The following is a 26,923-nucleotide window of genomic DNA, read 5'->3' on the forward strand; positions in this document are numbered from 1 at the left end:
TCCTTTTGCTAGGTCGATCCGCAGGGTCATCAGCAACCCCTCATTGCTACTCTTTCCTTCATTTAGCAAGCAACCCTCATTGGGAGAAGGTGCGCTCCCCACAGGACCCCTTTCCATCGTGCCTCTCTCATGGCCTCACGTGGTACAGGCGTGACTGTCCGCGCTTGCAGGATGCTCGGTCGGTCGAGAGGTGCAGTAGCGTTTGTCAGTGGAACCGCGAGTGCCTTGCGTGTGACTCACCCCACAGCCATCACCTGAAGGCAGTGGTGGCTGGCACTGAGTAGGCCCTATATAGCGTGCACTACGAGACGACGGCAAAAAACAGACATTCAAGCAAGCAAGCAAGCAAAAAATAAGCTAAAAACAAATGAATCAGTTGTAAATGTAAAGCGGAAGATAACTGTTCGAATATCTCTGCTGTGCCGCCGTCTCGTCAGGTTCACGTTTAACCTTCTTCTTCTTTTTCTCCTTGACGTTTACTGCATCTTCCTCTCAAGCAGCCAAATCTAACTGGCAATAGAGATAACATTGCACAATTGATCCTGATCGATCATGATCCATTGCCGTATCCGCCTTCGCCCTACGCTATTCTTCATGTTACATATACTACCTCTACAACTGAAGACACCATTCTACTTCTACTATTACAATTACTACTGGTATCATTACTACAAATGAAGTCTACCAGCATCCATTTTGACGCTAGCAAGTCACCACCAGCCTCACCAACGCAGCGTCTGCAGCGGAGTTCGAGCCGACAAAAAGTTGAAGCCAAGAAAATATCATGTGGCCGCAGCCGCAACGCGGCATCTCATCATACAATGTCTATGTAATATAACGTTGTTATTGCTGTTTGTGTTGCCGAAAAAAGCGTCACCGGTGTGTGTTGCTTCATCATAGAAAAAACAGAGTGCTACGATTATCCTATCAAAAGTTGTCCTGGATTACCCAACATCGCATTCTCAAGAGTAATCAAGAAGAATAAACGCCGATAACATCGATAGGATAGGATAGGATCATACCGCAACCGTCTTTGCCGCCTCCGTTCACAGTGAACGACTATGTTTTGGTCAAACAGAACACAAAAATTTACCCAATTGGGTAGTCATCTGTAACTCCTTACGTGATCCTCAAATATTGGGGAGCGGCGGACAACTTTCGACTCCGCTTGATGAAGTACATTTTTCGACAATAGAATGACCGAACTCGACCTTGATTTGAACCACGCTTGATAGCAAGATGAGCAGTTATCAATTTTGACAGACAAACATAGTAGCAAACGTAGGGCAGAGTACGTAGTGATATGAAAAGTATAAAAGTTGAAGAAAGCATTGTACACAAACCTACCATCGATCCAAGTATCTTCAACAAGTTTGCTTTGTTCTGGAGACCTAATGCAGTCCGCCTTTATTAACCATCCGTATAGTGCTATCCTTTATTTATTTTCGTACGTTGAAGGAAGTCACCTAATGGTCTACCATTGACCATCAAGACCCTAAGGAAATTATGGTGAGCTACAGTGTTCCCCTCTTTCAACAGTAAATAGTATGTCGGCTGTATGCCTGACCGCTTTAGACTACACTACTGACCGATCAGACGCGAGCGTGATGATTCAGTAATTATTTGCCAAGCGACAACCATTTCTGGTAATTACATTATCACTGTATGCCATTATATACATATATCACGCGAAGCCGACGACCGTAATGGTCGCAATGTCAACTTTTCGAGATACCCTGCCAGGAATACAATAGCAGAAGTATCGACAAACTAGAACAGCAAAGACGTTGCCGTAGTGAATAACTTGCGTCGCAAGAAAGTTGCCTTAACACGTTCGGACCAGTTACATCATACGCTAAACGTTGCAAAGATTGGAATCAATCTCGATTTTGGTCAGGCTAAAGAAGAACAAGATCAGTTTGTGTATGCAACAGTGTGAAGAATAGTTATCGGCTTAATACCATTTTTATTCCTTTTATGACGACCGTTTGCCTCGGGTGCTTTTCTGTTCAGCACAAACTGTCCTTCAACAATTTACTAATATTCAAATGAGCTACTGTGGCTCAATTCAAAACTAGCTACCATCTCAACTTAAACTAATTGCGCTTTACGTTCCCGTATCATTTTGGTAAGTGCTAACAAAACTATTACTAGATAGGCAAATCTAGTTATTTCGATATATTGCTGAAAGTAAATCTATCTATCTGTTTGCCTATTCGTATATCTATCGGGCGTAGTGCGGTCGAACTGGGCTAATTTTTTTTTGACGGTGTTAGACCCTCATTGTGGATTAAGATGCAAGTGCAGTGGATAAATGTTTCTATTCACGGGCTCCATTGATTCGGGCAAGTTGGCCGGTTTGTCGATTTACTCGATAACGGTTGAACGTTTCTCAAAGGACAATATTGTAAAGTGGATGATATCTCCTCAAGCTCTGCCTTACACCAGAGAGATGATTCGGCGATAAAAGTAAGATATAAAAATCTTACTTTTTACGATTTAACGCTAAAATTGCTACTTTCGCTGAAATTGTCAAGAATTGACAAAATATCACCCATAGCGATTTATTATTTTTATGACATGTGGCTACTTTTCGTGCGGCCCAGTTTCTTTCGTTTATAAGCAGGTGTAATTTATACTGAAAGATTGTCTATCTTCCTAAGTTCTAGGATTTTCGATTCTTTTGCTCATTTTTACTAGTGAGACAGTAAAAGGCAAAAATTAATAAAATCTTTTCGACACATATATTACACTTCTTCGGAACAAAATCGAAGTGATCAGTCAATTTTCTGCAGCTAAGAAGGCTCGTCTTGGGTTATTTCTAATTTTATAACATCTAATATTAAGTAAAACAAAGGAAGCAAAATAGAAATGTATAATGTACGGGTTATGGAAGAGTGTAGCACAAACGGACCATTTAAACATTTGGAAAATATTGATCGATATTAGAAGTCAATTAAAGAAATGGTTGATCGCCAAACCAAATTCACCTGATACATGCTTTAATTATGGTTCGTCAAAGATATCTTGAAAAAAAACAAAAGTTAAATTTCTTCACTCCAGCAGTACGTGCACACTCTATCCACGCATTTGTCAATCACAATACTTAGTAAGTTTACATAATAGCTCGTAATATGTTGAGGCACCTTTTTTTGATCTTTTATTTTCAGCAAGTTCATCTTATCTTTTAAAGACAAGTGCCCAACGAGTTGTAGATGATTTAAAGCATACTTTAAATGAGAGAAGCGATTGTGCCGACAAACGATACAAAATGCATCCAGAACTGACGCCCATAAAAATGTCTACCCTGAATTTACTGGGCGCAGTTTTAAAGGTATATAAATTTAATTTAGGTAGGCTTAAGAGCTCGTTATTTTGATGGCCTATTCTGTTCAAGAACTGCGTTTGTCCTAAACCAAACTAAATCTTTTTGTTGTTTTTTTTCTATGAACATCAATGCAGCCTCACAGTAACGTACGCAAATCGTCGTATCGTTAGCTACCACTGAGATGGCTGTTAAAAGTTAAGGAACCAAGCCAGCCTAAAATATATTGGCTAGAGACCGATTTATTTGTCGATTTACGAAGACGATAGCCTCAAACAGCGAAGACATGGCTCTGCGAACATGTATCGATGAATACGGTCGTTCTCAATACCCACGTACATAAGATAAAGTTCGAGATAATCGTCGCAATTTTTACATTTATTGCAGGCCACACTAATACCAATGTTTACTTCGAACAACTGAACGAGCTGCGTAACTTTCTTTGGACACGACCCATTTACCTAAAGATCTCTACCCCTATTTATAATATACCTAAAAACAGTTAAGGCTCAGAGCTCAGGCTCATAGGGAATGCTATGGTAAGTCATGTAATACATCAAAAGCGGTAATGTGGTTCATTTTTATCTTCTGTCCTTTACAGGTTTAGCAGGTATCGATTGGCGTTTTTCCTAGTGGCCTAATCGACACGAATTGATATATTGGCTCGATGTAACACATAATGCTTTTCTGAGAATTCATGAACTCGTTAAGGGTTGCTACCAGCCTTGTCAATCAAAGCCATCTATAGAACAGGTGACTTGTAATCAAAAAAATATTTTGTACTACTTAGCTGGCTTGACATCGTAAATCTAAAACGCTTAGAATGTTGCGGAAAATCAGCCTACTAAGTCGCGAAATAATTGGTAATCTTATATTCAAGACCTGCTTGCACTATGGAGAACCAGTAAAAATAAACTACTGGTAAGCACGTCTGCGTCCAATGCCATAAAGGAATTATCCTGAGAGAGCAATCATTGGCTGAAACTATAAGTGAGCAACCTCAAGGACGCCATCGAAGTTACTGTTTAATACGCTTTGTTCAAACTTGGCTCTTATACAATTTCATCAGCGCCAGATATTGATATCTAACAACCTACTGAGCGAAACACTCGTCTTAGAAGAAAAAATAGGTATGAAATCGAATAAAACCACAGGCTCATTTTATTATCATCTTCCATCTTTGTTCAGACAGTTTGTAGCCCCTTAAGAGAGACAGACGTTGAGGAGTGCACTATGAAATATTATTTGAGCGTTTAACACATGCCTTGTCTTTGTCGTACTGTCTGCCCGCTTGCCCTCGTCGGTCAAACGTTTACAAGAAGAAAAAACGACTTAAAGGTATCGTACCATGTTTGGCAGACCACTGACCAAAACATGACTCGCTTACACTTTACGGATGTACAGTGAGTGACTTTGCTCCCATCGCTAATGTAGCAGCTGAGCGTCCCAGCGGTAAGTGAAAGAGCTGTATTCTACAGAACACGTTATCGCGTGGCTAGCATAGCATACTATATATATAGTACCCTATGCTGTAGATATAATATCTATGTAGTATTCGATACAATCCTAGATTGCTCGCAATATGAGGACTGTACGAGAAAGCCACCAGTGGCTTTTGCATAAGAGGGCATCTCCATCGACATGGCCAACGTGAAAAGGAAGTAAGATTTATGAGATGCTAGAGGCGTTGCTTGAAGTCACAATTCGTCTGAGTCGCATTAGTGAACCGAAGCGGAAAAGATTTCACTATCACAAAAACATCTGGAACAATTATAATATACTTGTATGGCTAGCGTCAAGGATTCACAAATAGCTAAGCCAGATATGAGAACGATTGTTTTAATCTATACCACCCGTGATACCACCCCCGATTGCGATACGTTCTATTAAGAAATAGATAAACTTCGTATCATTTCTGCCACGAGGAAAATGCTTTATATCCGATTCAAACAACTTAGAAATACTGCGCAGTTACACATCTAATAACGCAGTTACACGTTACCCACGTGAAATTCTAATGACAAAGGATTCCTCAACAGGCAATCTCGAGGGACGCGGCATCTAAACCTGAGATGGCTTGTATCGCAGGAATGAAAAACTAGTTTTCTCCGCAAATAGCCTGAAAAACTCGAAAACCAATTAGTAGCGTTTGTATGACGAGTACTGATAACAATACAAATATCGTAGAATTTATGCAGTGGTAGTACTATACGCATATACCGTCTTCTACCTGACATATAAAGATGATTTTAGTTCAACTTAGACAACATAGTTAGCTGGTAGGCTTTTAGAACATTTTGAAGTACAGTCGGACTCATGCCGTTTCGACTTCGAGACGACGAGGCACATCAATGTCTGTCTGACACGGTGTTTGAGTTAACAAAAAAGGTAACAGCTTATCACACGCTAAAGACGGAGGTGTTTGCGGTTCGCGGTCAGCTTGGAATAGAGTTTGTTTTTTTTGATATGGCGATCCGATTATGATGACATTCCGCAAGTGTATGGCAGAATACAGAGAATACTTCGTGTTGGCGAAGCTCACACTGAAGCGGTTGATCCGGAAAGCTGGTGCTACCGGCTCAGTCGCGGATAAAGTTAAGCCAAACGATCATGAGCCGGAAGAGCTGCACGGCAACGACCTCATCACGGTGTCGTATTCAACAACGCAGCGTATCAACCTTTGACGTCTTGTGAAGCAGGAATCGCCCCTTTATCTCTGCCAGGGGCAACTGACTCGATAATTAGCGATCGAGGACTATAAAAAACGTCGTTTATTCGTTGAATACACGCTGAAGCGCAAAGCATCTGCTAGATACTTCTTTGGTCACGTCCTTTCTGATGAAGCTCATTGTCAGCTAAATGGTTGTGTGAATAAATAAAATTGTTGCATCTGGTCCTTCGATAGGCTAAGCATAAGTGTTTAAATCTCTATTTTTTTCCACATAACGATAGACCGGCGGCAACAGTCAATAACGAGTCTTATCGAGCGAAATGAACGCACTGTATGCAAACAACCTTTAATTCTACAAAACGGCACGGTAAACAATCGATCTGGATGCAACACGTTCTCAGACCAGCTGATCCGTTGCATGGCGGTAACGTCGAAAGGCCGCTCCAAGTTTGAAATTAACTTTTCCTGTAAGGTGTGTAAATAACAAAGTAATATCAAATGGTGCCATTAGCGATTGACAACCTGGAGCACGGTACTTGTGATGTTATTGCTGAAGATTTATGCTGAACCGTACAGGGCTGTGATTTAGAAATTGTACGAAAAGGATTTAATCCTGGCGGGACATTTAGCTTCAATAGTTATCAGTGTATAGTGTAGATTAAACTATTAGGCTGGGCTGACATAAGAACAAAAACACTCAGGGAAACTCGGGGCACTCTGAGGGGGTGAAAGAGCAACTTTTGGTCTGTATAAACAGGCAAATCATAACACCGCCATACATAACGATAAGGTTTCGAAGAGTTTTGTAGTACGCCTATCGGCTTAACAGCCTTACTGTGCCAGCATCTGTCGGTAATGATCCTGCTATCGATACATTGCTGATTGCTGTTTGAAACTTCACAGTCAAGCACCAACTTATTTGGTGTTAAACATTGGAAAATGCTAAAGGGTGCTTTTTCTAGAGTCAAGCGAGGTTCCGCGTCGGGGCTATTTTGCAATCGTCATCAATTGATATTGCTTGTGCAAAGACAGTGCAAAATATCTTCCAATTTTGCAATCAAGACCTTGTTTTTGAAATATTGCATATGAGATCATAACTTGGTATCAGGTTTTTAGTGTGCTAGAAGTAGTCGTTGTCTACGATGCCGCTACAACATCCGCTCAAGTTAACTTTCTTGAGACAGGGGACGAATACATATATCACCACCTGTTTTATTGTTTCAAGGGGTGTACGTTCACTGTGTAAAACATCGAAGCTTTCTGTTCAGGTCTAGCCCAAGTGACACAACACGCTTACACTACAGAACGCTGTTCAAGCGAGTTCCTTCTTCTAACGCGTTTGTTCACTGGCGTCGGGGCAGTGTCGCAGTGGGGAAGAAGCTGCGCACCGTTCAGTAAGCCGTAGATCTAACCGCAGTTCGTTCTCCGCCTCCTTACAAATCGAATGGTATATTCCAGGACCCGTCTGGCCGTGACGTGCTTCAGCTCGCCTTCGTTCATTCTGCGAGACCGGGCAGCGTCGGCCTAGTCTAGGGCTATTGGGTTCCTATCGGTTGCCTAGAATTCTTTGGTTCCCTCGTGCGTGTCGACAGCGCACGTGGTTTCAAGGCAAAGACTAGGCGAACGTGGCCAATGTATTGACTTGAAAGAATTTCAATGTCCTATGGAATCTAGCCTCCAGCAGCCAGTCTGTGTCACAGAAGCTCACGGGTATCTTTCGACCCAACCTAGGGGATTGCCAGAACATATAAATATAAAGTTGAAGCGGATCCCTATACAGGAAGAGAGTTAGAGAAAGGGTTATACGCCAGTGGCTGGGCCACTCTTGGTTGAGCCGTCCATTGTTTGAAAAGGAAGGTTTAAGTTACATAGTGGTGGCCTTGTGTACTTTGTCGGCAAGGGCACCGACTACCCCAGATCACCTAACCTCTCGACAACAGGCTGGCTATTTCGACTGCTTAGGTTTTGACTGGTTCGCAAAATAATATTGTACTTTTCAACTTTTAGTATATATATACCATCCCATATGGTATATACGAACGATTCAAGCAAGAACTTAAACGTCACTCTTGAAGTGGTCAAATTGAACTGATTGAAATTTACAAGGTCAGTGACTAATCCCATTAGTCCACTTTATTTGGCATCCCTCTTTTTTTCTGTTAATATAGTTGTAGGTTTCAATCTTATAGTTATTCTTATCTCAAAGTTCAGTAACTGACTGCTATTGGGGTTGACAATGTTTCCAGTCTGAGCACTGTTGGGAGTAACGAAAGGGAGCAGCAAGACTGTTTGGTGTATGGTCACGGATGTTACCGTGAAGAAATATTCAGCCACCAATGGTCCTGACATGATCTTCCAGGAGTAACCCACGAAGCACAGCTATATGGGCCCAAGAGGTTTGACGAATGTAGTGGCTGATGCTGCCACTGCGGCTGCCCATGTTAACGACGAGCGATAGTGATACTGAGGCAGCTTTCCTTTTTTCCTCTTTCTTTCATTTTTGGGATTACGTGTCTGCTTTCGTTTTCTCCTTGACCGCATGATCCTTTGGCTTGGGCTGACGCTGCCTGCGCCTTCATAGCCAATTCCACGATGGCGGTTTGCTGCTGATGCTATTGTTACCGCTTTTACGTAGTCGTTCGTACCAAAGAATGTGCTTAGAAAAGCCACAAGTACAGAAGGTTAGAAAAGCTGATGAATATCTCTTTCTACATTGGTCTGCTCAGATCAAGCTGCTTGTTTGCGGTAGCCTATAAGTCGTGCCGCAGGCGCTAGCCTCCGCATCGCTACTACAGACTTCGCTCCGTTGTTGGTGACGGCAACGACTATGCAGCAGAATACACCCCTTTTCTCGTCCTTCTCGAACCCCATTTACCTTCGTTCATTCTATACAGACTATATATGGATACGCACGAATCTGCAGTCGCTGAATTGACAGATGGGCGGGTGAGGAGTTGAAAGCCCTAGAAGAAATGAGCTAGAAACCATTTAGGCGTTACGCTACTGTAGCAGCGTAACGTCTACTATAGCGCTGTAGTTAGTCGTAGGCTGAGAACGGAGTTCAACTTGTTCTACGTCCTAGCTACGAACTGTTACTCGAGCACGATTTGTTTTCCATTCGGTTTAGTATATTCACGTTAAATGATAACGGGGTAACGTCTAGAACAACCATCCCAGAGATGAGAATGCTTCACGATCTGAATGTGCAATTGGGTATAAGCGTCGACCAATAATTAATCCAACAAATTGTACTCTGCCGATTTACTAAGATGAAATGACTACCTATACACGATCTATACATAGCCAAAATAACATGTAATCTGACATTTTTTTTTGTGGACCATATAACAAAAGCTATTGCTATTTGCTACAAGCACTTTTTCTTGATTCTTTGTTAAGTTGTAGTTTTCCACTAGCCTTTTGGCCTATTAAAATGACCGCCTCAGAAGTGCCCTAACGCATGTAGATTGTACTCGGACGACATACTTTGAAGCTGTCTTACGTCGTTAAGCCCTTTAAATTGATCTTCGACAACTCTTCGTGCGCTTTCTGATAACAGCCTCGGATAGTATTTTTTACCTTTTAGAACACTTGAGATTTGGTTAAAGGAACGACGGTCGTAAGATATCGTGACTTTTGGAATTATGAAATATTTATTTAAGGAACTTACAATGTGTGCATTTTTAGTTCAGCGATAGTATTCTACATGAGCCAAAGCGTTTGTGCATGGTAGATACTTCAAACAAGTATCATGGTTTGTTTATGAATTGGTCGTTTAAAAAATTGTGACCCGTGTGCCATTGTGGGCATGTCTGGTCGTTTACTTTAGCTGTTGTTCTAGGTACATTATGCCCACGTGTCAATTACTTACGACATTTTGGCAGCTAATAAGCTTCTTAAATTAGACAAATTTATTCGTTTGTTACTTCGTACAGCCTAGTTCATAGCATCCCCTCTGCCTGGTCATGTAATAGGCTAAGGTATTGACAATCGCTAGTGCAGTATTCTGATTTCGTTAAGCACGGAAAAAATCTATGCGGCTTCCTCAAGCTTGAAAATTTGTCAAAATATTGTTGTTATTATTATAAACACTTGTGTATGCCTTACTTCGGTCTTTCATGTCCAGACGCTACATTACATTATTCAGTTCTGCCACATCGTAGCAAAGGGTCACGTTTTTTTTTGTTACTTAGACCTGTTTTTTTTTCATTTCTCTCACGGATTTCACTTCACTATTTATGCTAACGATAAAGAAATACTCAGGTCATGTCTATTTACGTTTAGACAAGTGTCGCAATAATATAGCAGATTCCTTCAAAATCAGATATTACCTATTTTTGTTAATTGCTGCGCGGAAATATACCCTTTTGTCAGCACTGCTAGAAATAGAATCCTCTCTCAGGGGCAATTTTTCGTACCTAGGCAATTACTATGTAAAGCATTAATGTTTGGTATTTGTCGTATTTTAATTACTTTAAACTCCAGACGTACATCATGTTTAGGCTACATGTGCTTCTTGCAGGACTCTTTCGGCTCTTAAGACGCATTTTTTTCAGTTACCATTGGGTAGACTAGCGCACACCGCAAAGAATTGGCTTTAGCCTAACTCGATTTCTACATAAAATTATAGAAATTTACTTTTTCCACTGTTTCGATAATCCAGTCATAAGAAAACTGTTCATTTTGCATTTGCGACGCCTTCGATTTCTGTTCAGGACTCATTCCACTCCTCTTTATTCTAATCTGTCTATTCCACAAATGTCGCTCGCAGGCTGAAACAGAAGAGGGATACCCGCCGGCACCATCATCGACTCTTGTAGCAGCGACGGCTACTGCAGGGTAACTAGCGACCCCGATGATTGAATTTGTGTCATCTCATCTTTAACAGTTCGGCGTTCATCGGCTTGTGCAAACCTCGCTGCACTCGTTTCGTTGCTAACCAGTTTACTCTATTCGCTCACATTGACTTTTCCATTGACTACAACGCAGACTGTTTCGAATTCTCTTATATCTTCTCTTCATCCCCCCTTCCCAACACACACAGCACCGCCTATCTCAAGCGCTAGTTATATGAGACGGATAGACGGTTACCCTCCTCCTTCCATCATTCCCCGGGTTAGACCTTTCTTCCTGCCTACATTCCGTGCAGCCGCCGCCCGTTTGACCTGGAAGACACACATCTGCTTCGTAGTACTTATCCCATTTCTCGTTAGTCATCCCTGCTCCTCGCTTCCGTTACTTGGGACACCGCCGTTGAAAGTCTCTCAGCTGCCAGGGCCGCAAAAGAAGCCGCACCAGCAGCAAAAGTGGCAGCAAAAGTGGCACTGGCAGAAAGCGGACATGTCTTTTAGCTTTTTTGCTTTCCAACTACCCTACGAGGTCCGGTTCCAGACGGAGCGGTTGCTGCCAGCTTTGCGCCAAGAATCTCTTCCTCCATTGGTTCGCGAGCTCAACGAAGTACAGCGACCAAGTCACCGACCCAAATGAAGCACATCATCCTGTCCATCTTGTGTGAACTACTGCTTTAGTCTAATTCGCACGATTTTAAACTTCTTCCTTCTTGGTCTCAAGTTTTCTCCAACAGCCCTCGTCTCCTGACCACTACTCCTCTACATCTATGTACTATCGTATAGTCTTCCTTTCCACTCCGGCGTTCTGCTCTGCCGGTATTCTTCTCCGGCCACTTTCACCACTGATGGCCTTTTGAGGCCATTTACGTGTACTGCCCCGTCATTCCGCTCTCAGCATTGCTAGGCACGCTGAGTCGGCGCCCTTAGACCCAGCCCGTAGACCTTTCCACTGCTGCTACTACTACTGCAGCTACCACCACTAAGCGCAACGACAGGCCGCCGCTTGGCCTGCTCTCGGGATACTCTCGCCAGCTGGCGACAGTACACTACACTAGTTGAGATAGCACCGTTAGCGATGGAATGGCAATTGAGTAAAGGCGCCCGGGCGCAGCGTTTGGCGTGTGCACCCATTAAGGAAATATAGAGTTACTGGCTGAAACTGGACCGCATCACCGAAGCCTGAATCTATACGATGACGGAAACGTGCGTAAAGCAAGCGCCGGTAGATTGGTAGACTGAAAAAAAAGAGGAAAGGTAACGTTGAAAGAACGGAAGAAGATAACTTGATAATAATAATAAGAAGAGGAACAAGGAGTTCTGGCTCAGAGGAACAGCACATTAAGGCGAACAAGGTAAAGGCCACCTCAAAGTACGTCCCTATAGGGGCTTCATATAGCCTTCAGTTTAATAAACGTAACGTGAGTTTTGGGTTTATGCAGATTATTACCTAATGATATAGATGAAAATTGAGAATTAACTAGCTAGAAGAGTTTATGAAAATGCTTTTAATATTTAGCCCAATGAACTTATTTCGAAAGTTGATTATTAACGGCCATTTATATTACAAAGAATATTGTTCCTGTTACAAAGATGGCAGCTGTTGTTTGCAGTGATGTATAAAATTCCTATATGTTGCCGATATACGCAAATACCTTTTTCGCCACATTGTTGAGTATGGTGTGAACATTTCGAGTTTAAAAATAACGGTACATATATATATATATATATATATATATATATATATATATATAAGGAGAGTTAAAGTCTGATGATAACGTTGGTGCATTATTTGACCTGGCGGCAAAATTAAGTGAACAGTAAAATGCTGCTTACAGTATAGAACCTTTTCTTCTATACTACCAAACAAAAAAAAAATATATATATATATATATATGCCAAGAAAGGAGTTAATGCCAAGATTTTTCGACGTCACGCTTTTTTGCACTAGAACGACGTATTTACTATTTCTGTTACGGAGAATGTAGGTTTTATTTGATTGAATTTTATGCATTTGCATTCTGATAGCTAGAAACTCGTTCCGCTTTTTAGCGTAGTAGTTATATCATCGTTCGCTCTTGAAGTTTCCGTTTTAGGCATTACTGCTGCACAATCAGGCGACAAAGTTCTCCGCTAGAAATCACTATCGAGATTCTACCGTCAAAATCTTCGAAATGGTTACATTCTCTAGAACTAGCAAAATTAATGCTAAAAAAATCAGGTCCATTTCACAGGAACCGCTTTACCTTGGACACCCTAAACACACTGTGTACCTATCACTATGTAATAACAAATAGTTTTAATCATTACAAGCACTGCATGTATTTATACCATTATGCGTTTAGATAACGAGCAAATTTCTCAACCTAACAACATTTGCTTCTAGTTGACAACGCTCTCTGATCACTGAGCCATTGCTGAAGTAACAAAGCTGGTTACCGCGAAACTGCAATACACTAGACAATAGCCTTCTTTTTTTTTAAGGAAGTTATTATCTAATGAATAGCAATCAGTATTTTGCGCTCTTTAGTAACACAGAGCTGTTTGACGATTCATTTGTATTTGAATTTTGGCCTCAAAGGTTAACTCGTATAGGAAGCCTTAGGTAGTAAGCACGAGCAATAAGGGAAATGCTAAAGCAAATCCGTACGGTTTTAATGCCAGAGGCCGCTCAGAGAAGTCGTTGTGAAATTGTCGTTTAATCACTTCCTTCTGCTATGGTCAGGAGAGGGACACTGTGCTCTGGCGAACGAAGTCAGGCACAGAAGGGTCGTCGAAAGGTCGCCGCTAGGATAAAAAAGAGCCGGACTGAACTAGCCGTCTCGCTTCTAAAGTGGATTGCGTTCGTCGTATAGAGAGACCGGAGCAGGATTTGTGTGGTAATCCTAGCAGCTGGCATCCTGCAAGACTACCATCAACCAATTCTATCTCTTCGATTGTCCAACCTCTTTCCTGCGCTTGGGAAGCAGGCGAAGGCCGACAGGATAAAAGCGTACGGCAAGGCAGAGAATGCACGACAGAGAAAACAGCCTAAAGTCAAATCCTAAACAGTTGAAACAAGCAAACTTGACACTCAAACTGACCACGAACACATTCACAAAGGAACGGTTACCAAGAAAGAGAGAGAAAAGTCTGACCAGTCACGCCTACCCTTTACGCTTACTAGCTACTGCTCTGCGAAATCTAGCAGAGGTCAAAGCTGTATTTAACATTTGTGCGCGCTGTAAATGTATTAGAGGGCCTGAGTTACTGACTTGTAACTGGTGCTTACTGCAATTTCGATAACTGGTATCCTTTTTTTTTTATTGTCATGTGCAATAGTTCGCAGCAAGATGGCGTGTCTAGACCGAGCTGTAAGCGGGTCATAAACCCGGAATAACCTTTAGCAGTTCAGTTCAACTCAAATACGTTACCTTCGACGTAACTACGCAGTGTCTCCCTGTACCCACCCATGCGTTTATGTCTATATGGACACATACACATCCATATATGGGCTTAGTGTATTTGTCGAACGGGAACGACTAGCAAATAAACCCCAAATAAATACTTCCCGACAGAAATCGGTAACGGATAAGCTCTGCTAGTAGGAAAATCAGGACCAGAAGGGAATACTGCGGAAAAACAGTGTAATAAAAAGAGTTTGGCACGGCATCGGACCTTGCGTGTCGCGTACCTAAGACAAGGCCGCACCGTAGCTTTCCAACAGCAGCAGCTGGGCCAGCGCTAGGGAAAAGGAGGAGGGTTGACGCCGCTGTCGGCGGAACCACGGAAACGCGCGCAGCGTAACCGTAACTGCTGGACCAAAACGATACTTTCTACCCTCCCTCCTGTTTCTCTTGTTTTCCAAACGAAGGCAGCGACGATGTCACCATCATCATTACACGCCTTAATCCTACTGCACCCGTAGACTTCATTACATACTATACGATGTATATATATATATATATATATATATATATGTACTACATAAAAAATATACGTATGGTAAGACAAATATTTTGTAATTTCAGAAGTTGTTCGGCAATTTATTAGACACGATGCATAGGCTCACTCTTGACGCGCAAGCAGACAAAGTTCGAAGGTCTGCGCTGAAGTGTCGCATGACTATAAAGAGAACTATAGTAGCTGAAGGCTGACAAGCCTGCGTACCGGCTATGTGATAGGAAGAGTGCGAAGAAGCTGTTTTTACGAGTTTTCACCATATAAAATGTAGCCATTCGGAGTTGGTATTTGCCAACGAATCAGGCTAAATGGGCCTCAACAACTGGCGGTCACGCTGTGTTCGGCCTATTTGTTTTTGCTTTTATATGGTTAGAAGTAAGCAAAGGAATTACGCTTAACGTACCACTGCTGTACTAGAAACTAAGTAGTACAATGACCTTGAAACAACTGCTAGTTTTTTTTTTGGCTTGTCAAAATGAATATCAGGTTTACGGATCAAAATTTTATTTAATGTTTATTATAATAATATGTACCCGTACGTGATAGAGCTCAGACTTTTACTGCCAAGGGAAATATGGACCAGGAATAAAAGGGAAAAGGACATAAAAATCCTTTGAGTTGAGGACACGCTTTACATTGTGGGCGCACTGTATAAGCAAATTTAAGTCTATCTAAGTGGCAGTTCACTTCGCCAGTCAAGGGATCTCACCCACAGCGTCCCCGTCATTGTACAACCATTGCCCTTCGTATGCCCTAGTAGCTGATTTTTAACAACTACCGTTGTTCCACTACTATTATCGCGTTTGATACGATGAGCAACTAACTGCTATCATCATCGTATTGCTTTGTAGATGTTCATATAAATGCATCGATGACAGAACTTGTTAATTTCCGCGCCGAAGGTGTTGCGTCGATAAATTTCCATCAGAAATAAATATTATCATGTGGCGGAGGAGAGTCACGAGATAACGTTATTTAGTAGTATTGCATTTATGAAAGGTCAATGGTCAGCACGGCCTCAAAAAACTGCTAATTAGTAATTTTAATTAGGCTTGGATACAGCATTCCGATGGAAGAAAAACCCAGTTTTTAACACTCAGGACTAAAGCATTCTTCTTATCATTGTTCAATCGGGTTTTTCTTCAAAGAACAAAGTCAACGTAAATCTCTACCAAGCATTTTGTTATCAGTACTTCTGAGGATATCGATATAGCCTGGAAGCTATTGATTTCTATAGAAATATCTAGGTCCGAGCTATATCAACTGCCCAACGCTCTTGTGAGCGGATGCTCTCGTTATTTTTGCCAAAATTAAGCAACATATGGCGACTCCAGGAACGCACATCTGCTCTCTCCAGGACATCTGTTTGTTGTGTATTATGTTGCTCACAGTCATAAAAGTAATTTTTTCATCATGGCGATGCTTGCTGATGTATAGATCTTCTTTAAGAAGAAAACTATGCATGGCAAGCAGTATCCCGGAAGATTCGAACGATTATTGCTATCCCGTGAAGAGATCACCGCGAACGGATCGAGAAAGTCTGGGAGGCTAATAATTCTTACCACTGTCTGGAAGGTGCCAATAAACCTCCTACCAAAGGACGTCCTCAGAGTTGAGTTAATATGCGTTGAAGGTGCGTTATTATGTACGAAGGTACGCAATTTACTTTACAAGAAGGATATGAAGGGCAGAGGCAAATCAAATCGTTGTCATTTCTTTGTTTGGCATTATGCCCCAGGGAAAAGTGCGACCTACACCTCTTAATATCGGCGGTGTTTTTGTGTAGCGGCTGGAATCAGGGAAACAACTAATTAAACGTAAGCTTAAAAAAAATCATGGGAAAGTAGCACGGAATCCCCATCGAGCAACAGTACATTATGAGGCCGTGGCGTAGATCACGCCAAAGAACTGGTAGGAGGTGCTGCCGTTTGGGTAGCAAGAGACGTTTCGCGTCCCTTTTCCCCATTTATGAATGGATGAAAAATATTGTTTTTCTTAATCCATGTTTGCCCGCTTTCCGAATTCTTCCCTCTGAGACAAAATCATTTTTTACGCTCTTCTTTGGCTTTTCAGTACTTTGAAACATATTGACAATGTTTTTTACTCCATGGACCGAAAGAAAGCGTAGTTATTGCAACGATAACATATGCATGTTGTCTTAGGAAATTCACGGCGAGCGCGGGGGGCAGTCCGCAGACATTTATGCATTGATGATCTCGGGCTTTTTTGAATTGCCCACTACTTTCTTCCAGTGTTATTCCTCTTCTGAATTGAAACAGGGTCAACGACTCACATTATACTGTGTAAGGTGCTAAGCAGCTCATCCAAATAAACTCGTTCGACGGACTTTGCATAGGCTAGACACATCGAATACACGGCCACCATCCACGAAAAGGTCAATGCGGATATATATATATATATACTAATTTTTTTTTAAGTAATTCATTTGTATAGTGTTTCCTGTGCACGTATCTCGAATGAAGCTCTTTAGTTAATATACTTATATATAGTTAATATAATAATACTTTTACTGTTGGTCACTTTTACAAGAGACGCGAATCAGCTGAAAATAAAAGATAAATATCGTACGCGAAATGAGATCGGCGTTGATTATGTTCATAATGTCATATTTAAGAAACTTTATCATTTGTCTCTCATCATCTATCATCACAATCATATATTGTGTCTATTCGTTGTTTCGTGCTTCTGTACATGAAGGTTCCAATGCGTGCTAGAACTTGTCCTGGTGACTAATTCATGTGTCCTCGTCCTCAGCTCGCATACCCATGCGTTGCTGTCAAATACCGAAAATTTTACTTGGAAGTAAAGCGTTCGTTCGTAATAGGGATCCTTTCTTTCCGAGAAGAACTCAAGAAATCAAAGACTGTCCTCAATTCCGTCCCTAGGAAAGGCTCTGCTGGCGTATTTCCTTTGAAATTTGCAAAACCTCTGTCGGATATTAGAAGTACGATACGTACTGAATCCGAATCGCCGGTGTCGTCATTCTTCATAATTTATTTTTCGAAGATCGAAGAACCTCTTAGCCAGGTCATTTGAGTGCAGATGGAACTGTGCAGTGTTGACATGATCAACTTTTGCAAAGCTTTGTTACTGTTAATAACTACAAATTGGAGATATTCGTAATATAAATCTTATTAACAATTTAAATCCTTTTTATTTCTGTAATTATGTATTTTAAAATATAGAGTTTTTGTAGATATTAAATCTATATAATTATTTAAAACGATGAATATTTTCTTGTAATCATAAAGGTACTGGTACAATTTACTTATACTAATTTAGATTAGTAATCGTAATAGGCAGATTAAGAATTAGAAGAATATCAGTTTGTGTTGGGTTAAGTTAAGCAGATTCTTCTACCTCATTCTTTTGATATACTAATAAAAAAAAATACCTTAATACTTTATATATATATATATATATGTATATATATATAACTACTCATTAGTTAATCTTTTTCTTATAGGATTTCCTCTTTTGTTCCAAAGAATACTTTATAATTCCAATATTCTTGTAATATTTTCCTGCAAAATTAATCCTAATGTTCATGTGGCTCTAGGCCATTTTTGCGGAATTTTTAGGTGGTTGATTACTACAATGAGAAAGCATAGTTTCAATAGAAATTCCTTATAACTAAAGAATCATGTCAGCTGTGTGAGGTGACAAAGTTTTCGGCCCGCAAAATTAATCTGAAGTAACATCGTTAGTGGTCTTAGCAGATTTAGCACTAGAAGACGATAACTGATGATTCTAGAAAGCTTTACTAATTCAATGGTTCGACTATTGGCCTTCATGTTATATGTTGAATTGTGCCGCTCACGTTCGTAACCTATCTAACCTAAATATGGTTAGCAGTTGGTCATGATCGGTGCGTATATGGTTTTGGTCTGACGAGCAACAATAAGTTCTTGCTAGAACTTCTTTGTTAACTAGTTGGCTTCAACAATTGCGATTGTAGTAAAAGATTGTAGAAGAGCAGTAGATCTGAATGCGAGATTATTTCAAGTTTATTGCTTCCAGCGTTCTTCTAACCGTTCCAGCTTTAGAGTTCAAAGAAAAAAAAAAAGTCCGTCTGCGGCTCAGAGGAAGGATCGTAACATCGTGAAAGCGGAGACGCGTTTTTCAATAACTAACTTCATTTTAACTTGTGACTCTCTGGTGTAATAATAAACATCATACTGAATATGGCGTTTTTAGTTTGTTGGAAAAGTTCATCATGCCTTTAGTACGTTCTCTAATGGTAAATCCACTATGATATCAACTAAATTCGCCAACACACTAGTTGACCCGAACTTTTTTATTACCTTTTTTTTACGAGTAGTTGATAATAACGTTCTAATACATCATTCAAATCGGTGGGAACATCTGGAAATAAACTAATGTGACTCGTTTTTTTTCTAGGCTACCGCCACTGAGGTAACGTATTCTGAATAAGTGACTTTATCGACGCCCCGGATTTCTTTCATTACTTTAGGACAAGCTTCATGACTTTTTTTTGGCCGCCTGTTTCGTTTGAAATGGCTGCTTAGCACACTTGGCCGGTTAGAAAGTTAAAGGTTATGAGCATATCTGCTCTAAGTTGCTTGACAAATTCATTCTACGGTTAAGTTACTTATAAAATTTATCTCACTTTTCTAGGGGAATACCATCATATCTGTGTTTGATTACCTCCACTGTATCAGAACGAATTTTTCTAATTCTAATAAATTCTTCTACAAGTTTTTATCTTTCTGTGGACGGGTTTTGAAAGCCAGATCCCAGTTAATAAAGTCGACAGCCGGCACATCTCTCTAGAGTTTTCATAGCGAAGAGTTTTAACTTGCACTTATGCCCAACTTACGTGGATTCGGAGATTCGGGACCCTCTGCCTTGATTGTACTATTTGATCCTTTGGATTATTATAGATTTTCGTAGAATAATATTCTTTTGAGGCCCCATTTATTACACAGACCGCATCTTTCCACTAAAGGTTGAAGATCTTTGTTGATTGTGTTAGTTTGCTGTGATTGTTTCTAGATTGAAATGTATGTTTAACTGATGCGCTTCGCCTGATGTGAAGATGTAGGGTAGATTACTGATTAGATCATCACAAAATTGTCTTTTTACTAAAAGTACAATTTCACAGGTGTGTATCGTGCTGTTAGGGAAGCGACTCTGCTTGCTCGTCCAAGTACCTTAGATCTGCCTATCCTATATCATCGTATCCAGATTTTATCGAGCTACTTGCCACTTGATTTTACGAATGTATTGACCAGAAGTGATGCTAGAATTTTTAAAGGACTCTCAAAGTTTGATCTGACCAAAAATTCCCCTGAAGTGACTAACCGTGTAATCCGAGACGTATTTGGACTAAAAATCCTGATATATATGAACCATAGTGCTAAAAATATACCTTGTCGAATGTTTACTTCACAAGTTGTACTTTCTTTGATAAAAGGGCAGCATCTTTGGCCGTCACGTTTTCATATTTGGTATACGAGTTTTCCAACGCAAAACCATTTACAGGGTCCTACGAGAATTTAGATATTTTTGATATAAAGCTGGTCTGGCATAGGTTGACATTGATTGGCATCCAACCATGTATTAGCGGATAAAGTTATGGTTAAAGACATAGTACTAGTTGAGCAAATTAGGTCTACATTTGATCATAATGTATTTACTATAAATGGCGCAATTATTTGAAAAGCATTCTGTTCAATCGTCGGTTTGGCCACCTGAAGTGATCTAACATTCCGTTGACAAATGTCCCTGATTGTCGAAAACGTCTCACGCAAGACCAAGGCGACACATGTTTTTTTGCAATGACAGATACTCACATAGAAAGATTCGAAGTACGAAAAAAATTATGTCTAATCACAGCAAAAACGATAACGACCAGCGGAAGCTTTCCGAGAAAATGATAATGAATTCGCTGATCAAGGGGCTCTTCTCCGCGATTTTCTCCGAGAGCGTGCAGAGAGTGAAACGACGGCGACCAGTTTCAACAGCTCTAAGACCGATTAGCGAGAAGACGACAAGGTCGAGCGTGGTGAAACTATGATCCCCTCTTACAGCAGCCTCACTCTTAGGATAGTAATCCCGCGCGTTCGGCATTGGCTGTTCACTTCGAATAACGATGAACGGAAAAGCGAAGGAATACATGCTGAACGACGTCGATGACATCTGCCGGCCATTTGCATGACTCGAATGATGCCATCGCCGCAACGATTATTATCTTCATTAGTAGCAGTTGCAACATTGCCGACAGTGCGCGGTTGCCTGATTATATTAATGAGAGTATCATTGCCCGATAGAACAGGCACCTGTAGAACCGTAGAGCAAAGAGACGGAGAAGGTCTGAACCAAGCCGTACGAATCGTTTCGTCTGCTCTCGCCGTTCTAATGTAGCAGACAAGGAGAACATTTGCGATGACCGTAGCAATCATCAATGCGCCATTGCACCCTGCTTTGATTCCGGCAGATGCAATGGATTCCTGAGATGCGTAAAAAGTGAATCGGACAAACTATCATAAACCTATTTATGTACTATATAGTGAATGCATGTTTTTGCTGTAAACAAGAAAGGCTAATATGTATCTCTATATAAACCACAGACATAAAAAGAAGCCGCAAAATTATATAAATGATGCTGCAACACTCGTTGCTTATCTCTCTTCTTCTCTCTCTCTCTCTTTCTATATGTGTATATATATACGACGCAATCCTGCGTGTCTCAGCATTCATTTCAACTGAATAAATTTATCTCAAATATCCGCTCGTTTTTTCTTGTTTCCTAGCCGCGTTTTGCTTCATCTTGACTTTCCTTTGTTCTGGAGCCCTCTTTTTTTTAGTTTTTTTTTTTATCACCCTCCCTCCATTGTAGAGGTAATAGAGGACGCCATTTTCCCATTTATAGACACCACGTCTTCCACACGCGTTACCGGTGCTACCAGAAACGGCGCGAGCTGGGAGCCAGTAGCAGATGACCTCGGTTCCTCCGCTCCACCCCGATCCGTCCGGCCTGCTCCGCCCTACGTAAACGGGCGTTTATCTATCCGCCAGTTCACTGTACCCCGAGGAGGGTTGGTTGATGGCTTTTACTGATCCCCTTTTTCCATCGTCTCTCTTCCTGGCTTGACTGTACCGTATTATATATGATGTCGCAACAGTACATACTACCTCATTGTTATAGAAGTCGTTGTGTCTGTTGTCTTGTTAGAGGCTGTTCTAAGCTCCTGAAAAGATGGCGCGGCCGCCAGTCGAAACCTTGTCGCCCTTCCGAGATTGCGATTCCTTTTTATGGTTAAACGTTGCTTGTTCTGGTAGACAGTCGATTCAAGCTATTGAAGCGTAGGGAACGAGATATACCAGAGCACGCGATATGTTCGGTCTGTTACGGGGATATATACACACTTGCTTACTGTAGGCAGCTAGACACTGCATTTACACCCATTTGAACTAAATAATGGTATACTTGAAAATCTAAGAAACATGTAACACGTCGTATAATGCCAATCATCATTTTCAATCAAAAAATATCTTATAAACTTCTGAACAATAGGCTGCATTGCGTTATGAATTGTTTACATTATTCATTATACTTACAGCTACCAAATATTAAGCAATGATGTACTAGTTAAGTGACTTTTGTATGCTGCACCGAAAAAATGGTTTTCGGAGTTTTTGATACTCCCTACCTGTTTTACTTTGTATGAGTCTCTCGGCAGATACCGTCAGTGTTAGACTCATCGTTTATATATACCCTTTGACGCCTTTGATATTGTCTAAGCTTGTCGGCATTTCAGGTTCATCAAGGTGCTCCGAAGGTCGCAGCTGGATTGTCGAAAAGGTCGATTCGTCAGCGATGACCTTTCGTCTTCTGCCGATTGGGACAGCGGACTTATCGGAAATATACGAAGAGACGTCTTCTGTCAGTGAGGGCAAATATATGACTGATAGGATTGAACCAATCGTGGCCAACTTGATTTGGCAAGAGGCCAACTCGTTCGAGGTCACCTAAAAGGCGCTCAGATTCCAGAACGCACCAGCTGTACCGCCAGAACACTGGTGATCCCTACCAATGTTGCCTAACACTGAAGAATCGTGGACTGCGCATATGTCGGCCTATACTGACAACAGTTAAAGGCCTACAGATATCCGCTCACTTTTCATCAATTGATTAGCAGTCAAATGGTACCATATATCGGATGCTCAGCGGAAGTTCAGATGGAAGACGACAGCGGGGTGACCTAAACTTTACGATTTTAGTTGACACAAGGAAAGGCCAGTCTGTTTCGAAGGTCAATGGTAAATTGTCTAACCGTACACAGAGTGCACATTGTAACAATTCTGTGCGAGTTCCATGTGTGTGTCTTTGTTTATTCGTTCACTTATGTGTAACAGCATACGTCCACAAATTTACAAACCTCAAACGCTTGTGCGATGCATAAATGGATGCTAAAATTCGCACACTGCAGCATATTATTTCAGCTGAACTATTACGAGACAAATCAGTACTTAGATTTTCCGTTTAAAGTCGATAGCTACGCATTGTAGGCCACTTAATTTCGGTGGATAGTAGACAAACTAGATCTTTTTATCGCTGTTTCCCAGTAGCTCTTCAATAGCTAACGACAGCTTACATACGTGGTCCGATTCTTCTGGAACACATCTCAGAAATGTAGACCTAGTTTCCATCGGCGATGACGATTTGTTTGCCTCTAACAACGGCGCACGTACAGAGTATATAATCATTGCTGATGCATGTACGGGCAGCGAGTGTTTTAGCTGTTCGCGAAGAAAGGCAACTTTCTGGTGGAGGATAGCATTTCGCAAGGGAAGAAAAAATCATAGAAGGGGTTGCAGCGGTCCCGTGAAGAGCCCTCGATGGTTACTCGACATCGCACAGGCTAATCAGATCAATGAATGGCCGACCTGCAAAATTGTGTTTCTTTCCTATGCAAACACTCCTCCATTCATTGGACGCAGCGTTTCCGAAACGCAGCGTTGTGGCTTCTCGCTTCATTGTTTATACATATAAGAGATTCTAAGAGGAATATTTTAAACAGGACCTAATATTATTTCGCCGCAAGCAGATGTGGACCTGTTTAAAATATTGATGCATGTAGGGCCAGTGAATAAAGCAAATCCTTAACTTTAGCATATGTAATAGGACGCATCTAAAGTCAGTTTTTTTTGTTACGCTTTTCTATTGACACTATCTAAACAAAAACAGATATTAAATGATAGGTTAACTAAAAAAAAATTTCCTGACGATCAGCTTTATTCAGAATACCACCATTCACGCGATTACAATCTTCATTTGGTATCTACACTAATGTCTGCTTTACAAGCGTGGGAATGTCTTCCTATTAGTACTAGTAAACGTATCAAAGTTTATCAGGTTAGGGCTTGTTGCTCATTCACTGTATCGTGGGTAACAATTATTTCTACGGTTTATTTTTGTATCTATAATAATAATTTTTCCTAGGAGAACACCGAAAACAACGTGTTACCTAATTTTCAAATGAATTATGGATCGGAAAAGTCTCACTTTTATTACATGTGACTGAGATCCTCAAAAACAATCTGTGACATCGTATTCCCGATCAAAAAATTTAAAAAAAAAAATAGTTTCGGATTACATTCATAAACTCTGGTTTTTAGATTTTCCACTTTGTTTCTGAGATCACACATTCAGCGGCTAGATTCTGTTTACAAAATCTGGACGGGGTTCGTTGAATAGTAGCTGATGTCCATATAAATAATGGAAACGATGCACGAATGTCTGCCACGACGAATTTGTGTTATTTTAGAAAAAAACTGGTGTACTACGGGTTATTTATATATATATATATATATATATATATATATATATAGAGAGAGAGAGAGAGAGAGAGAGAAGGGGAGAGGGATCATATGCACTGTAGTTTCGTCTGGCAGCAGTTTCGAATTAGTGCCGGCGACAATGTAAGAATGGCTGCTAGCAAGATCTAGTTGAGGGACTCACATTTTCGCTAGCTAATCATAGGTCATATGTAGAAAACCATAATTGTGATAGTGTACAGTGAGCCACACCGGGACATTACCCAGAGTGTATCAGAAAAGGTCTGATAATTGATTAGGCGAGATTTGGAATACTCTGAAATTAAGACTTGATGGTAGTGCAGACCCGTTCGCTAAATAGATTTTGCCTCGTTGACTTTTCTAGTTAGACCTCGTTAAAGAAATCAGAGCAACTTTATATACCTAAATCTGCTGCAAAATTAGCTATAGTTCGTGAACAAAGACCATAGTATAAGAAAAGTAAGTCATTTTTGAGCTTGAGAATCAGTTTATTGGGTAGTTAGGATATTATTAGGATTAGTTTTAATTAGGGTAAGTAACGAATTAGTAGTAATGAATTTTTACTACAACAGTAATTATTTCCTTCGACAATGCATAAATCGTGCACATACAAATAGATACATATGAAAACAATTTATAATTTCAAGTTATGTAAGCTACAAGAAAGTTATCTAATGCTAATTATTTAAAAGAGCACGCGGACGCCAACGTTTTAAAAGTATCGACACATATATTTTAAAATTCTTTAATTAAAAAGTTATTCATAATAGTAATGATTCTTATCATATTAGAATGTATAACTATTATTATTCAACTAAAAATGGTCAAGTCTATTTGATGCACTCCTTGTTCTTGTGCACAGCATCAGGGTCAAGGTCCTCATTCTTAGCCAATACCAATCACAGTAATTATACCGTAATCACGGGCATTAAATAGCATGGCTGTCGAGTGAATTGGTCCATTGCATGCCTTATCTATTTCATTATATGATTCGCGTTACCTGTTACAGTATCAGAAATTTATGCGGAAGATACCTACCTCTAAGTTGCCACCTGCAGGCGGAACGCAGCGAACACGAACAGGTGATAGTAGGTACCACTCACAAAGCTCGTTATTCCCTCATTCTCCTTTCATATCTGCTACGTTGCAAACCCCGCCTCTGTGTTACCCTGGTCTTTAGAATCCCCGCTCCCTCACGCACACATACACGCCGATATCTTTGGTTCTCAGTGCGGCACTCCTCTTCGTTACTCTTCGTCCTGAGAAGATCGTTTTTGAAGTGACTATGTCCACAGTAATCCCCTGCTGGGCCAACGAACTACGTTCTATTTAAAATCGGTCTTCTTCGAAGAACTGGCGAATAGCAGTGGAAAACAAAGGACTGATTTGGCTCCAGGCCATTACTAATCTCATCCTGGCTTCTTTGTTGGTCACTCCCCGTTTTGCCCTTTCTCACTTCTAATTCCATATATACGATGAGCTCTGTGGCCGGTCTTGATTGGCCCCTGGGGCACGCGTAATCGATACCGGAACTGGAAGCTCCTCCACTTTGCTGACACAGATGAGTAGTACTTGATCATCATGTGGTCTTCAGTCAGCGGTCATATTCTATTCAACATAGAACGCTTGTTATTTACAGCGAACGAAGGACCCTGCTAAAAGAAGATATCTGATCATATCTGAGAAGAAGCTTTCAACAAATACTCTGACTTAGCTGAATAAGATATGTTCTTGCAGATGAAGACGGACACGGGTGCGGATAAACAGACAATGCGAATCATTGTTTGGCTTGACCGCAGATGCGACTTCTGCACAACTTCTAGCAAAGCATAAGAGACGGGCGCGAACAAATCGCTCATCACTGTTCTCCTGCTAAGAGGATTACGTGAGGTAAACTTGGATTCCTTGGGAGAAAGCTGGTTTCTAAGCGCTGAGTCAAATAAATGCCTTTACTTAATTGCTTAACTACTTTAATCAAAAGCAGATACCATTGTTTTGGCATGCACGCGAATATGTTTACCAACAAACGATTGGAAACTGTGCCAACGTTCGTAAAGATATTCGAACTGACCTCGCCTTCCTATGAACCTGTAAACTTACTACTTCACTACGATAATTCACCAAAGATTTGACGACTAATACCGCGTACTTCTGTTTCGTCAGTTGATTGAAATTTTGGCTTAACGAGACGTTCTATGAAAGCTGTTGATTCTTCCAGATAGAAAGCGTATTAAGATTTTATTGGAAAAAAAAACGCGGATTGACCTTTGTAGTAGATATTTGTTTACAGTG

The 26,923-nt window shown here is 40.8% G+C and overlaps 1 protein-coding gene across 1 annotated transcript in view; it reads left to right on the forward strand.

Annotated features, from left to right (window-relative positions):
- Positions 1-1,704: 1,704 nt before the first annotated feature.
- The window catches only part of LOC111266301 (glutamate receptor ionotropic, kainate 2), a 125,541-nt gene continuing 100,322 nt past the window's right edge, over positions 1,705-26,923 (forward strand). Inside the window, exon 1 of the mRNA XM_086970860.1 lies at positions 1,705-2,128. The gene's annotated coding sequence lies outside the window, so the exon portion shown is untranslated. The remainder of the gene's footprint in view (positions 2,129-26,923) is intronic.

The sequence above is a fragment of the Varroa jacobsoni genome, unplaced genomic scaffold, assembly GCF_002532875.2.
Source record: "Varroa jacobsoni isolate VJ856 unplaced genomic scaffold, vjacob_1.0 scaffold_1070, whole genome shotgun sequence".
Taxonomy (NCBI): Eukaryota; Metazoa; Arthropoda; class Arachnida; order Mesostigmata; family Varroidae; genus Varroa; species Varroa jacobsoni.